At 35.5% G+C, this 15,431-nt stretch overlaps 1 protein-coding gene and 1 long non-coding RNA gene across 2 annotated transcripts in view; both read right to left on the bottom strand.

The window, feature by feature from the left end:
• PARP8 (poly(ADP-ribose) polymerase family member 8) overlaps window positions 1-15,431 on the bottom strand; it is a 229,103-nt gene that overhangs the window by 33,533 nt on the left and 180,139 nt on the right. The window lies entirely within an intron of this gene.
• LOC139789952 (uncharacterized) overlaps window positions 11,672-15,431 on the bottom strand; it is a 31,140-nt gene continuing 27,380 nt past the window's right edge. The window contains exons 3-4 of the long non-coding RNA XR_011723311.1: window positions 15,058-15,117; window positions 11,672-11,831 (exon numbers count right to left, since the gene is read on the bottom strand). This is a non-coding gene — a long non-coding RNA (uncharacterized lncRNA). The remainder of the gene's footprint in view (window positions 11,832-15,057; window positions 15,118-15,431) is intronic.

The following is a 15,431-nucleotide window of genomic DNA, read 5'->3' as shown; positions in this document are numbered from 1 at the left end:
TGCATGTAAATATTATGATGCAATTCACACGCTTCAAATAATTGAACAAGGAATTTTTTCTTTATGCTTTTAGCTATTAATTATGTTATAGTGTCAAAATTCTTACAAAAAGCAGAATCATGGCTAAAATATCACGTCTACAAACTGAAGAAAAAATTGAATTAATATATTAAAAAATATTTTTTTCTTCAGAATTTTAAATTCCTGATATTTTTCTTTTTTTTAGAGAAATTGTCTTTTTATTTTTATTTTTACATTATTTTGACACTTCTAGCTTTCCCAGAAACAAAGGTAGGCTTACCATTTTCTTCAGTGACAAAACATACTAAAGAGATACTAAAGAAATAAAAAGCACTTCACAGAAATAGAGAGGAAAAAAAAAAGAAAGGCAAGGAAAATGAAAAATGTAAAAATAAAACTTAAAAAAAAAAAAAAAAGGTGGAATACTGTATAATGACCAAAATCAAACTATTCATACAGTCAAAATTTTCACAAAAGTTATCAGATTAAACAAGAACAATGAACTCTTTAGACTTACATGGAATGATATGCCAGCTATCTGGATTTTGAGAAACTCCATTTTATATCCATATAATATATCCATTTTATATCCAAATATATCCATATCTGAATTGACACAACAGCATTTCAGACTGTTAAATAACATTTCAAACACGTGTGCTTTACAGTGGCATTAAGAGGAATTGTAACTGTAAGAGTATTAATTTCTGAGATTGTTTTATACATAATTTTGTTTGCCTAGACAAATATGTATTTCTCTGTTAATTCAAATGATTAGAAGAGGCCAGAAAGGACTGTAATAGAAAGCCCTAAATAATACAGACCTACCTTTCATTTACCCTTATTCAGTGGAAACATTTCTGAGAATTATATCACTAAATATTTTTCAACTAGCTAAGTATAATTCCATTTTCTATAGCTAGAGAAACCACATCATCAAAAATGTAAAGGCTGTTGGATAGTCTTATGATTCTTCTCTTCAAATTTTCATGTACATATTTTTTTGCAGTTTTGGGGATTGCAGAAAGAAATAACTAGACTAATGACTAATAGCATACAGACATGTTTTACATACAAATATATAAAAACTGATGTTGTTATTACACAACAAATCCCAAAAAGGTTCCCCTAACATGCATTACAAATAATTTTATCTTTCTCTTCTTTTTATTTCATGCAACAATACACATTTTAATTCCACATTTAAACTGGGGGGAAAAGAGAATATCTTAAACTGTCACCTTAAATATGAGATGGGTAAAAGTAAGAGTGACAGCTCCAGCAATGATAAGTGTGAGTGCTCCACTTACAGAACAGATAATACAGGGATCTTGTCAACTTCAGGATGCAGGACAGCAACGTAAGAGTGCATCCAAATGCTTCTTGGTATAGTGAGGAAGCACTTGTATCTTCTCCTGCCCGTCAAGTGTTTAAAGTGCATACTAAGTGATATTGAAGGGATTTTTATCAGCAGTCAGTTCAAATAAGTTAAGCACTTTACTTTCCTAAAAAAATAATCTTAAATGCATCTTTGAATTTCACTTAAACCAAAAGTCTGAACACTATCCTTTTTTGTTAAAAAAAAATAAATACAAGCACAATGAGAATTAAAACAACTCTTAAAAATTGTTTTTGTTCTTTATTCTACTTATATCCTCTAAATACTAGTGATAAAATATTTGTGTCAGGGGACTGTTGTCTATTCTTAAGGACCATATTTGATATTCAAGAAGAAAAAGCAAACAAACAAATTTTATTAACTAAGAATGGAAATTACCCAAGTTTATGTCAAAACTATTTGATCTTCCCTAAGTTCTAATCAATGGTTATTGTTTATCAAAGGAATGGAGATGCTAAATATCTTTAAAGATCTTCTCCTTCAATATAAGTCCTATCTTGCATTTACCCATGTAAATCTGCTGCTAGTTAAGTCCATGAAAAAGGGTGCTATTGCAGGACTGAGGCTGCTTCTACCATCCCTCAGGAGCTTGTGCTTCTGGGCTTGCAGGGATCTCTGCACATCCACCTTAGTGTTAAACCTGGTCCTTGGCTGGGTTTTGTCAGGTCTTAACTTTTAAGCTTAGAGTAATATAAAGAAAATATTTTAAGTTTGACAAGTCATCTTTGGTTCAATAATATGTTACTGGTTAGAGTTCCCACAGTAAAAGAGTAATTTCCCCTACTGAAATGGCAAAATCCCTGAGGTTTCAATATTCAAGAAGCCAGGGTCACAGTTGGATTCATCATGTAGTATCAGTCATATTAAACTAATGCAACCAGTATAAAACATTTATTTGTGGTTAATGAGGTTAATGAGGAGACTCAATCATCCAAAAGGTAATCTATCCATGTATCTTTGGCAATTATGTTATGAAAGATGAACCTCTGTCCAGGCAGACTTGTTTCTATGTTTACAAGAAACCTGGAGACCTACCTTAGACCAACTTTCAGCAACTAAAGTTAGGCAGGATGAAGATCAGTCTGGCTATCAGAAAGATGTCCTTTGACCTTAAACTTGTGCTTGTGAGTTTTTGCCAGTGTGTTTCAGTTCCCAGTTTTACCCTTCCTAGAGAAAATACCCACAGGATATAGGTCGATACTCCATTTTGAGGTGAGACTCCCATTCAATAGAGAAGAATATGACTGTATGTGTTTTACTGGTGCAATGATCAACAGCTGATTTTTTTTTTCAGAAATAAACACTTAAACTTCCTTTAAGGCTAAGAAGATACTTAACACCAGTCTTATGAGACAGACATGTACCTATTTCCAAAACTGTATCAAGTCCTGGAAATTAATTTTTAAGCCTTGATTCTGTGATTTAAAATATATACGTCAAAATCTGCTCTAGATTTACTTGCAGTCACTGCAATTGCTCTTATTTTGCACCAACACATAACACAATAACAAGTTATTCTCACTCTTCTATGCCTGCATATTTTTAACACAGAGCAAAATGGAATTTCCCAGTAGTTACTTATAGTTTGTACTTACTTAAGTAAGACTTGTAAGTAAGAACTTATAAGTGCTCTTATTACTATATATTTTAAGTTAATTTTTAATATTTTAAGATAGTGAAAATTGTTATAGGGACGTACTAAACATAGGATCCATTTCATTTATGCACCTATCTTCTTTATAAAAATTCTCCAAAACGGACATATGTAAATTTTTACTAAATGTGGAGAAAAAGTCTGAGGTGAAATGAGGCTGGTGGTTGAGGCCCAGGTTGCAGTAAGATAAATTAAAGCTACTCACTCAGCTAACACTCAGTGCAGTTGTCAGCAGTCTTGGTTTTAAAATTAAAAGACTGAAGAAAAGATTTAAAGATGAATGAGCTATGTAAGCTAAAACCCCCTCTCCTTTCAGTAGTCAGTGATTCTGTTGGGTCAAAGTTGAGGAGTGATGGGAAGAGTATTAAGAAATCTAGCAATTTAGAATGGAGATATATTCTCACAGTTATTAATTACATCTGCAGAAGTTATAAATTTGAATTTTAAAAAGGATATTTTTTCTGGACATTGACAGATAATCTGGCCTGGTCCTTGTAATAAATTTAAAGATTTCTGTGGAAATACAGAGAGTATCCTGTACAGCCCTGTAACCCAGTCTCATGCAGACCAGATCACTTCAGGGTTACATACATGAAAGGACAAAGAACAGGGTCTTTAACTGTCAGATAGCATATTTGATAAATTATGCTGTGAATTCATAGTGTTAATTCTCTACAGTGATGTTTGTAGAGTACATGGTATAGCATACATAGAGCACTGTAAATAGGTCAGGTTTTATTGTTTATTTTAACAAATGGATAGCATTGCATTAGCATTGGGGAAAATGTATAAATATTGATTTGAAAACCTGGCATGCACAATAAAAGAGCAACCCTTGTAACCCTTTTAGAGAAACCCATCCATAAATAAAGTTCATCTCCATTTTTTCAACAAAACAATTAATACATAATTCATCCCAAAAGTATTATCATCCCTTTTGTTACCATTAGCAACTGAAGTATTCTAACACTACTAACCCTGCTCTGTGAAGATTATATTTATTTTTATATCTGAAGTAGGGATGTACTGGTACATACTGCAACAACATTTTTATTTGTGGTGGAATCTTGGAGGGTAACTTTTCATAGACCTATAATGGCTGAGTGCTAAAGGATACAGCTGACAAATGTTTGTATTATTCTGACCGTGGTGAAAACAAAATCAATAAATGCATTTTTGGAACTAAGGAAACAGTTATGTATTGTCTTAGGTCATGTCTTGTTCATTTGCTTTATATCTTCCTGTATGCAGAAACCTCTATTCAAGAATATTAAAGGTATACAGCTATATATAATTAAAGACTTAGTCTATTAAGTAAACTTTGTTTAAGTACAATATTAACTGGTTGACTACAGCACATTTATGAACAAATAAACACAATGAACAAAACTATCCAAAAGTTTAGGAGACTAATTTCATCTTTGATGAACACCAGATATTATCTAAGCCTTCTGCTCTGGAAATTTGGCTTGAAATCTCACAAGGCTTCTAGTTATATTACCAGTACTGTTCTTCTCTTCCAGGACTGAATGCAAGTAAAAGATAGCTAACAGCTCAGTATGTGCTGTGGAAAAAGAGGAAAAGAAGACAGGGAATTTTCTTAAAGGTCCTACGCAGCAAAGGAGCAGTTTGGTTGGGTCTCAAGTACCTGACATATAACAGCCCAGGGTAGAACAACAAAGAAAACAGCAACTCCTTTTAGTAAATCTTCAGGGCCACCCACTGGCTATTAAATAACTATGCCACCATGTGTTGGCTGGAAAACAAAAAGCCCAAAGAGAGATATCAAAGATAAACGTTGGATACAGACACTGATAAAACCAAAACATTGTAATGATTAGATGCCCTAGCATCATTTGATATAATTTCATAGAACCATAGAAAATTAGGGGTTGGAAGGGACCTTGAAACATCATTTAGTCCAACCCCCCCTGCCAGAGCATAGTCATCAACAGCAGGTCATGCAGGAACGTGTCCATGTGGGTTTTGAATGTCTCCAGGGAAGGCAGCCTGTTGCAGTGCTCTATAACTTTCACAGTGAAAAAATTCTTCCTAATATTTCCATGTAACCGCCCATGCTGCAGTTTATAACCATTGCCCCTTGTCCTATTGTTAGTCACCCCTGAGAAAAGCTTTACTCTGTCCCCCTGGCACAGAGTAAACTGCCAGGAGTAACCATGGAGAAAACAATTTCTTACATATTTATAAACATTGCTGAGGTCATCCCTCATTCTCCTCTTCTCCCAGCTGAAGAGAAACATCTCCCTCAGTCTTTACTCACAAGGGAGATCATAGAATCATAGAATCATAGAATTAGCTGGGTTGGAAGGGACCTCTGAGATCATCAAGTCCAACCCTTGACCCACCGGTGCGGTTGCTAGACCATGGCACTAAGTGCCACATCCAGTCTCTTTTTAAATGTCTCCAGGGACAGAGAATCTACCACCTCACCGGGCAGTCCATTCCATTGCCTGATCACCCTCTCCGTAAAGAAATTCTTTCTAATATCTAACCTAAATCTCCCCTGGCACAACTTAAGACTGTGTCCTCTTGTCTTGTTGAAAGTCGTCTGGGAAAAGACACCAACTCCCACCTGGCTACCCCCTCCTTTCAGGGAGTTGTAGAGCGATGAGGTCTCCCCTGAGCCTCCTCTTCTTCAGGCTGAACAGCCCCAGCTCTCTCAGCCTCTCTTCATAGGGCCTGTGCTCGAGTCCCTTCACCAGCCTGGTTGCCCTCCTTTGGACCTGCTCCAGGACCTCGATATCCTTCCTAAGATGTCCTGCTCCCTTAGTCATCTCAGTCAGTCTGAGCTGGACTCTTTCAAGTAGTTCCCTGTCCTTCTGGATCCGAGGGGCCCAGAACTGGATACAATATTCCAGATGAAGCCTCATCAGGGCAGAGTAGAGGGGGAAGAGAAACTCTCTCAACCTACTAGCCATCTGCCTTCTAATGCACCCCAGGATGCCATTGATCTTCTTGACCACACGGGCACATTGTTGGCTCATGGTCATCCTTCCATACACCAGCAGGTCCCTTTCACCTGTGCTGCTCTCCAGCAGCTCAGTGTCCAACCTATACTGGTACCTGGGGTTGTTCTTTCCCACATGTAAGACTTTACACTTGCCCTTGTTGTAATTCATGATATTTCTCCCTACCCAACTCTGAAGCCTGTCTAGGTCCCTCTAAAGGTCAGCACAGCCTTCTGGGGTGTCAGCCACTCCACCCAGTTTTGTGTCATCAGCAAACTTCCTGAAAGTACACTCTATTCTCTCATTCCAGTCATCAATAAAAATATTCAATAATACTGGTACCAGTACTGATTCTTGAGGGACTCCACTAGAAACAGACTTCCAACTAGACTCCATTCCATTGACCACAACTCTCTGGCTTCTGTCCTTCAACCAGCTCCTGATCCAACTCACTACCTGATCATCCAGGCCACACTTCTTAAATTTAGCTCCAAGGATGCTGTGGGAGACAGTGTCAAATGCCTTCCTGAATCAACATAGACTGTCCACTGCTCTGCCATCGTCCATCCACTTAGTTACATCCTCACAGAAAGCTATCAGATTGGTCAGGTGTGACTTCCCCTTAGTAAAGCCATGTTGACTGCTCCTGATAATCCTCTTGTCCTTGATGTGCCTGGAGACAGCACGAAGAATGAGTTGTTTCATCACCTTTCCAGGGATGGAGGTGAGGCTGACTAGCCTGTAGTTACCCAGGTCCTCTTCCTTGCTTTTCTTGAAGACTGGAGTGACATTTGCTTTCCTCCAGTCCTCAGGTACCTCTCCTGTTCTCCACAATTTACCAAAGATGATGGAGAGTGGCCCAGCAATAACATCTGCCAGTTCCCCAGCATCTGTGGGTGCATCCCATGACAACCAATGCATTTATGGATGTCCAGACTCATTAACTGATCCTTAACCCAGCCCTCATCAACCAAGGGAAACTTGTCCTTTACCCTAACTTCCTCAGTGGCCTTAGGGGACTGGGGCTTCTGAGGACATCCTCCAGCAGTATATATAGAGGCAAAGTTGTTTAGCGATTCCACCGTCTTTGTATCCTCTGTCACCAGGGCTCCCACCTCATTCCACAGTGGGCCTACATTGCCTCTAGCGCCAGTTTTATCTGCTATGTACTTGAAGAAGCCCTTCCTGTTGTCCTTAACCTCTCTTGCAAGGTTTAATTCCAATGAGGTTTTAGCTTTCCTAGTTGCCTCTCTGAATTCTTGGACAACTGTCTTAGTGTCTTCCCAAGTGTCCAGCCATTCCTCCCATGATCTATATGTTCTCTTCTTCCTTTTGGGGTTACCTAGCAGTTCAGCCATACCAGCCTTCCAGTTCCTTTTCTTGGTTTCCCTCTCATTGGGATGCACCAGTCTTGAGCTCAGAAGAAGTGGTTCTTGAATATTAACCATCCATCTTGGTCTCCTTTACTTTCTAGTACCTTATCCCATAGGATTTCCCCCAACAATAGTTTGAAGAGGGCAGAGTTGGCCTTTCTGAAGTTCAGGCTTATGATTCTACTTGGAATTCTGTTTCTACAACATAATATCCTGAACTCCACCATCTCGTGGTCACTGCAGCCAAGGTTGCCAATTTGACATTTTGGTTGTTAAAATAGTAGGTTGTAATGAAAAAAGTGCTACTAAAGTTTGAAAAGGAAAAAATTTCCTTGAAAGACTGCTTCCCTGAAAAATGCTTGGGAAATAGTGCTTTAACAAAGCCTTTTTTGCCTTGTTAAAGAGCTTCAGTACTTGACTGCATTTTATCTCTGTTTACTTCATAGCTAAAAGTTCAAATTCAGACCAAGTAAATCAGAATGTGCTTTTTAGCTATCACAAAACAGATGAGAACAACATTTGCTACCCAGTGAACCTCAAAGTGTCAAACTAGGTATAATAGGAGGTTTTTCATCTTTGCATTCATTAAACTTTAAAAAATTGTATGCTCTGTTTTAATGGATCCTTGTAGTGCTTTCATACACAGAAACAGAAGGACATGTCAAAAGGACAGATGATTCCCACAGGAAAAGCTTTACATTTGATAAAACAAGTACCATTTTGACATTTTTAGGGTGAGGAGATGTTAACACACTTTTATGCAAGCACATATTGAAAATCCAGCTATTCTGGATACTTAACTAAAGAAAAAGTAACAATCAAGTGCTTTAACAACAAAATACAAAGTTACAGCTTTTGGGTTAAACCTCTTAAAAGTTTACTGTGATTGAAGTGTTGAAGTACTGACAGAGAAATGTACATTAATGTTTGGAACTGAATTTTGACTGTATACTTTTCAGTTTATACTTTGAAAAAGGTAGCCTCAAAAATAGCAAATATTGAAAAATGTGGTTGGACTGCAACTCCTTTCATTTGTTTAGAAATATAAACACTAAATTTTCCTGAATTTTATGGAGATTGATAAACCTTGAGATTGAAGAATTGAACAAGAATACTGTTTCTCTATTGAAAACTGTGAATATTGTCTGAAGCCTGAAATAATTTCAAACCTATGGTAATAAAAACCCTTTTCAGTGACACATGGGATTTTGTTTTAAATTAGTTTTTTTATTCTAGTATTCTTATATTCTTTATTCTTACTTGAACTTGAGTGGTTTGTAGTGCAAAAATAAATAGTGCAATTTCCAGCACATGTATCCCATATCCTCAGTAACGATTAAAAAGTAAACCTAAAATTCTGTTTTTATTCATGAAATAACTGATTTTTTTTTTCCTGCTTTTGTAACAAACACTGAACAGAATATGTAAACCAAATACACTCATACCTAAGACCCAATCCAAGCTATGGAGCAAGCTATTCCTGCCTTGAAAATCACCTCTGGGGTGGGGTGAGATCTCTTGCTTTAGCCTATGAGGAAGTTATTAATAATTTAAAATATTTTTGAAATATGGGATAATTTCTCATTGTGCATAAACAAAGGCTGAAGAATTTCACCCAAGAGAACTTTATTCCAGAAAGTAGTTATGAGGAAACAGAAAATAAATATTAAAAAAACACCCAAATTCTATTTCAGTCTTAAATACTATTTCAGTTGCCTATATACACCTTGACAAAACTGAGTATTTGATTCCACATGAATGAATTTCAAAAGTTTGAAAGATCTGTTTTATCTGAAGTGTCTAAAGAAGATGACTCCTAGACATGAGAGCCTTTCTCAGAGAGATACCCGAACTCTCACCACATCATCCGCTTGTGTTCAGAAGAGTTCCTGTGGTCATATTTCCAAAGGAACACTATGAGTAGAATACAATGCAATTCTTCTCACTACCAGATGGTCTTTAATCTAAAAAACACCCTGTTCATTACCAGTAAAATTCTCCCCTTCTTTTTAGATTAATTTTAAAAAATACTTTTACCTTCCATTAAATACATATATATGTGTGTGTGTGTATATATATAACTCTCCCTAGGGTGTTGTACTCACAGTCGTCTGGCCTGTGCTGCTTAATTGGTGACGTGAGAGACAAATAGCTTTGAAAGCAGTATGCCTTCCCTACCAGCACAGGAGCTATCACTGAGATCCTTCTTCACCCTCGTATTAGAGTATTACAGTAACATCACACACTCTGTTCTGCAAGTGGTGGTATAGCAGGAACTTCAGTGTTCCATGAGAGCCCAACCTGATCCCCTAGAGAAAGTATGAAACATGTGCACTCAATCAAAGGTTTAATTTTATGGTTGTGCAACATGACTTTTTTCTTCTCTTCATGTAGTGACTGGATAGTCCCCTTTTCCTTGAGAAAGGCAGAGGGTATAATTCTACTGTCCCCATTACAGAAACAATCACTGGATTTTCCTCTTTGAGAAATTTCAGAGTACTGCATTTACTTTCCCATAAGCATGTCATTTCTCTGAAAGTTCACTAGGTTTTTAGTACCTAAATTCTGATGAAGAAGCTAGAAGCTCAGAATGTCTTCCTTGAAGAGCTGCCATACCTGATCCTGTATCTCTAAAATGTCATGCAAGTCACTATTGCTTAGTCATCTGTGTTTGAATTATATGCAGTTTGAAACAGAAAAAAATTATCCTCTCTCTGTTTTGATAGTTCAGTTACAGTTCAGCCTAGAAGTGAAAGGATACAAATGAGAAGACATATGATTAAAACAAAGAGAGATTATCAAGATGCAAGGTCTGTCAGTTATGAAAAAGACTCTTCCCTAGTAATGTGATGGAATTATTTGAATCATTTAAAACTCATCTTGAGGGAACATAGAAAGATTATATCATGGAAAATTATACCAAGAGATAGCTAAATGACATTATATGTCTTCCCATCTCAAATTTCTCTTTGCTTAATTGGCCAATTCTTTTTCAGGCATTTCTGTGAAAGTTTGAAAGCAAGATTAAGGTCAAAATGTAACCTCATGTTTCATCCTGGTCATTCACAATGACAGTATGATACCATTAATCATTATATAGCATGTTTCTATGAACCCCTTGTGATGGATATGATTTAAAAAAAAAGTAACAGAATCTGTCAGTTTAAGTTAAAACTGAAACTCAAAGTTATCTGGAAAATTTCAGAAGAAAATATTTCTGGTCCAGCACATAGTAGACACAGAACTAAATATGACTATTGTAATAACCATGCATCCAATTATTATTAGATACCAGCTCTTCAAGTGAAATGAAATCTCACATTATGCTTGACTTAAATTATTGAGATCTTTACAAGCAAAGAATTTATTTTTTCAAGTATATGTGTGCTGTACTATTGCAATTAGAAATTTTGTATGTGGCTATATTTATCTCTGTCAAGATGCATGGGCTATTTGTCAGAAATCTATCTTCTCCCAAAAAGGAAATAGAAATAAACAAAACAAAAAAATCCTGATTCTACAATGGTTAAAAATGTCACATTAAACTATTAAACACTAAGGAATAGTAATCTAGTTGCTGTAGGATTCCAGTTCAGTCTCATTTTTTTAGCAGAAAACAGAAGACATTTAAATACTAAGATTCTTCCCCAAAACATGAATGGGGGCTTAAGCAACAGATGGTTCAGTGCCACTTGAAATCTGCATTATCTGATGCCCAGATCCCCTATATAAGGACAACTAATATAGATTTAAGTTATTACTTGTATAAGATATATGCTATGTCTCTAACATAGTTACCACATAAAAGGATCTAGATTCTATTTTTAATATTTCTAATCTCTGAACAGTTCCTTAATTTCTACTGACTGCATTCTTTCATAATTGAAAAGTTCCTAAAGGTTTAGCCTGTCACCTTCAATTTTCCTTTCAAAAGCTTTACCATCATAACTTACGATAATATTTCCTCTGTGATTTTCTCCAGCAAGAGCCTATGTGCATGTCAAATCAACTATGTCAAAGCAGGTTTCCATAGGATAAATCTCAGTTGTTCTCATCTTCTCAAAAAAAGGTGCTCATTCAGACTTTGCACAAATGCACTTCAATAATGAAAACAGAGATATGGCCATAGAAATCCTTTATGTAGTTCACAAAACGTAAACTAGGGGATTGAAAACTATTTCCTTCATCTACTGGGAATAAACAGAAATGGGTAGTGGGTACAATGACTACATACTGATTTAGAAAACATTAATAATTTGCAGGCATAAATTTTTGCATAAATAAACAAGAAGCAAAAGAGTGGATGGAAGAATCTAGAAGACAAGGAGGTTACTGTGGAAGGATGAAACATTAATTCCACTCTGTTGATGAAACTCCCATTTACTTCCAGACCAACTTCAAAATTGCCCTCCAGCCTAAAACATAAGAAAAGGAAATGGGTTAATGAGACAAATACAAATCAGCAAACTAAAAGAGAAATTATGATGTTTGGCATAAAACATTTTAATTTCAGGTGAAATTCTAATGATGTTACAGTATACAAGCAAGTAGGAAATACACTTTCACAATTAAGGGCAAACCCTCACATTGCAAGGAGAGCAGTGCAGTCTACAGTCCCTTATACATTCCAGATACGGTGCTGTACTCTACTGAGAGAGTCTCAGATCCAGCTTCCTAAATTATGACTACTCCATATAAGAGTGCATATGTCAGAAGATCTCACCTGATATTCTGAAACATAATTTAAATCTATCATAAACTGAATATAGTTAGTGTATGAAGGATTGAGAAATTATGTTGAATATATGATACAGGAAGAGCCTTCCAAAGTGTTCCTGTTTCACAATATGAATACTGAATAATCTGACTCTTTTTGTTTGGGTCATGAAGTCTGAACAATTAAACAATAGGTTATTTGAGCTCTGTTGTGTCATCAACTAATTACTACATTTATATTTGTCAATAGCAAAGCCACAGTAGTATTTTAAATTCCATTTATTGTGCTTTAGCTAAATGCTTACTGTTACTTTTCCTCCACATTTTTTCCCGTCATGAAAATTAATCCACAGTATATCATTCTGGAAAGAAAATAAACAGCTCCCTTGCCAAGCCTTTCATTACACTGCTTCTTTCCATCATGAATTGTGATCTAACAGTAGCCTAGTAAAAAGGGGCCTTTGAAGTGTTGTGCTAATTTGATTAATACATAGTTACATCCTGTTATGATGCACTTTGCCTTATGCATTTTAAATGGAAAATGCAGAGTGGATTACATTTGTGTTAAAAACACAGCATACTTAATGAACAGCATTGAAAGTGGGCTATAATAACAAGCACTGCAACCACTTTAAACATGCAAAAGGTTATTGCTTGCAGGTTAATGATAATTGTACCAAAATACATGTTTTTGTAACAATTAAAAGGTCAATATAAATACTAGTGAGATTCACACAGCTGCTGTGGGAAATATCTAATTTAAATTCCTGGATTTAAACAAATCAAAATACTCAAAATCCTCCTCTGAATTAGTCTCCTTCTACTCATCCCCATGAGTACTCTGGGACTTGAAGTCTCTTCTAACTCAGCTTTTATCCAAAAATAATTGAATGTGTTTGTCCTTTCCATTTAAATGAAGAGTTAAATTCAACATCTGTGTTGATACTAAGTATGAGGTTCACCGTGCCTAGCAGAAGCCCTATTACATAGTACTATTATGTACAGAATATTTTGGTTTGTTTTTTTCCCCTTGTCTTTTTAAAAATAAAAGACATTGTTTTACCATACCTTGAGATATCAATAATCACTGTAGAATAATGCTTCACCATACTAAATTATGTTTCCAGGCTACTGTAGGCAAAAGATTTATCAAATCTAACTTTGTGCCTTAAGTGTACCTCATTATGTTTTTATAGTTATATAATTATTGCACCTACTAAATTTGCTAACAATACTGAACAGTAGAATTTTTTCATAGACTTGACTAAGCACCTTACTAGAACACAGTCCCTTTATGTACTCAGTGCTAAACAGGATAAAATATCACATAATCAATGATGACCCCAAAACCTAAGTATATATTTTAAAATTACTGATATTGATTGCCATTTGTGCAGGAACAGCACATAGATTGTGTTTCACTTTTTACAGCTCTGCTTGTCTACCAAAAGCTGTCATTCTATTAACTCATCATGTTCTCATATCTTCCAATCTTTAGTGTCATTATTGCTTGCTCTAAGAAGCTTAGCTGTCACCTCTCTTTTTTTTTGTATTTTAGGTGAAATTGATGTACTGTGGAATATAGTATCATAGTGAAAGAGAAAGAATTAGCTTAAAAAACATTAAACACTAAACAGTATAGTGTGGGGTCTATTGCACAGCTTTGTTTCCAAATTCAAGGTGGCAGGTATTTGTTACTCCATTTGTCTCAAGGCAGATAGCATGACTGCCTTTGTTTCAAATCTATTTTTAAACAGCTTAATTAATGTTTCTTATCAATGCATTTGCAAAGCTACAATCATAAGTTTTAATTTCATTTGTATTACTTAAATTAAGTTTCCTAAATACAAACATCTTAAGTTCTTCTTTTATTTACTCATTAAATAATGCATTCCAAACTATTCTCGTAAAGTTTTCTCATGTTTGCAGTTCACTTATAGGTCACCCTCACTCTTTTGATAGTCAATAATTATAATATTAGCTATTACCTAATATCAGAGGACAGTTCCATCATGATGTTTTAAATATCTTTCCAAGTTTTCTATGTTTGCTAGTAACATATCATGCAATGTTGATAGAAACCATCTATGGAGCTGACTGAAGGAATACCTTGTAAAAATAGTAAATTCCATTGGCTTGTGTCAAGCCACCATAACCTGTTCAGATCTGCAAAAATGCAACAACTGCAGTAAGAGGGAATGAACTTGTCTGCAAGATCTTTCCCTTGGCCTACATGGTCTTTTGGATCAGAATTGCCTAGTCCCATTACCTTCTTACCTGGCATTTACAGTACAACAAAGCACCGACAGCTCATAGAGGGGAAAAAACCACCTATATTCTGAAAGGTTCTGTAGAACCTTTCTCAGTTCTACACTTAAACTGATTTTTTACAGGTGTTTCTTGTCATATTACATTGGAAAACCTATAAATTATGTAGTTCCATTGTATAATGATACTTTTGAGCATTTTTTTCATGGTGCCTTTATTCACAAACATTTGTATCAATATTTCCAATCTTTAATCAGAAAACTTTTAATTAATTTTCTTGTTAATATAAATAACATGCTCTGTACATTCCTTGATATGTTCATGTTTAAACATAGATACTCCTTCAAATATGGTCAAGTTTTAACATGTGTATTTGCAATTATATAATTGTATGCTGTCTGAGATTGTAAGAATAAGCTAAATCTGTCTTCTTAACATGCATCATAGTTATGCCTGGCATCATAGTGAAGTCCTTATTTCATAATCACTTAATAGCATCACCAAAAGCTAATAATGTTTCATAAAAATGAGTTATAAGCTGCAGAAGTTTATTCATTGTTATAGTTGAATGTTTATAAGAGGATTTGGGCATATCAAAATCACACTGATTTCTGACCTTCAGCCAGAGCAGAAATAGAACAAAAAGTGACTGTTTACCTGAAAAAAGATTCTTCTCATACCCACCTGTTCTGTCTTCAAAGAAGATTCTGAATATGCCTGAAGAAACAGAGCCAGACTTAGATAGCATCAAGAGTATTCCAAAATTATCATTGAAAGCCTTGATTATATGAATTAAAGGAGGATGGCACCTTGCTGGTTAATGAAATCTCCAGGACACTGATCCACTTCCTCCTGACAATTATGAATATTCACTGAAGAAACACTAGGTGTGTTCTTTATTGTTCGCATTAAAAGTTTAGAACCAAAATCATTCTTATTTTAAAGACATTTGGAAGACTACCAAGAGTAATACAATAATATTTTTAGCCTCTGATTACATTCAACCCAAGACTCCCACCATAGTTTTCCTC

This window comes from Heliangelus exortis, chromosome Z, assembly GCF_036169615.1.
Source record: "Heliangelus exortis chromosome Z, bHelExo1.hap1, whole genome shotgun sequence".
Lineage (NCBI taxonomy): Eukaryota > Metazoa > Chordata > Aves > Apodiformes > Trochilidae > Heliangelus > Heliangelus exortis.
The sequence above is the reverse complement of the archived record's forward strand: the minus strand, read 5'-3'. Positions and strand labels throughout refer to the sequence as shown.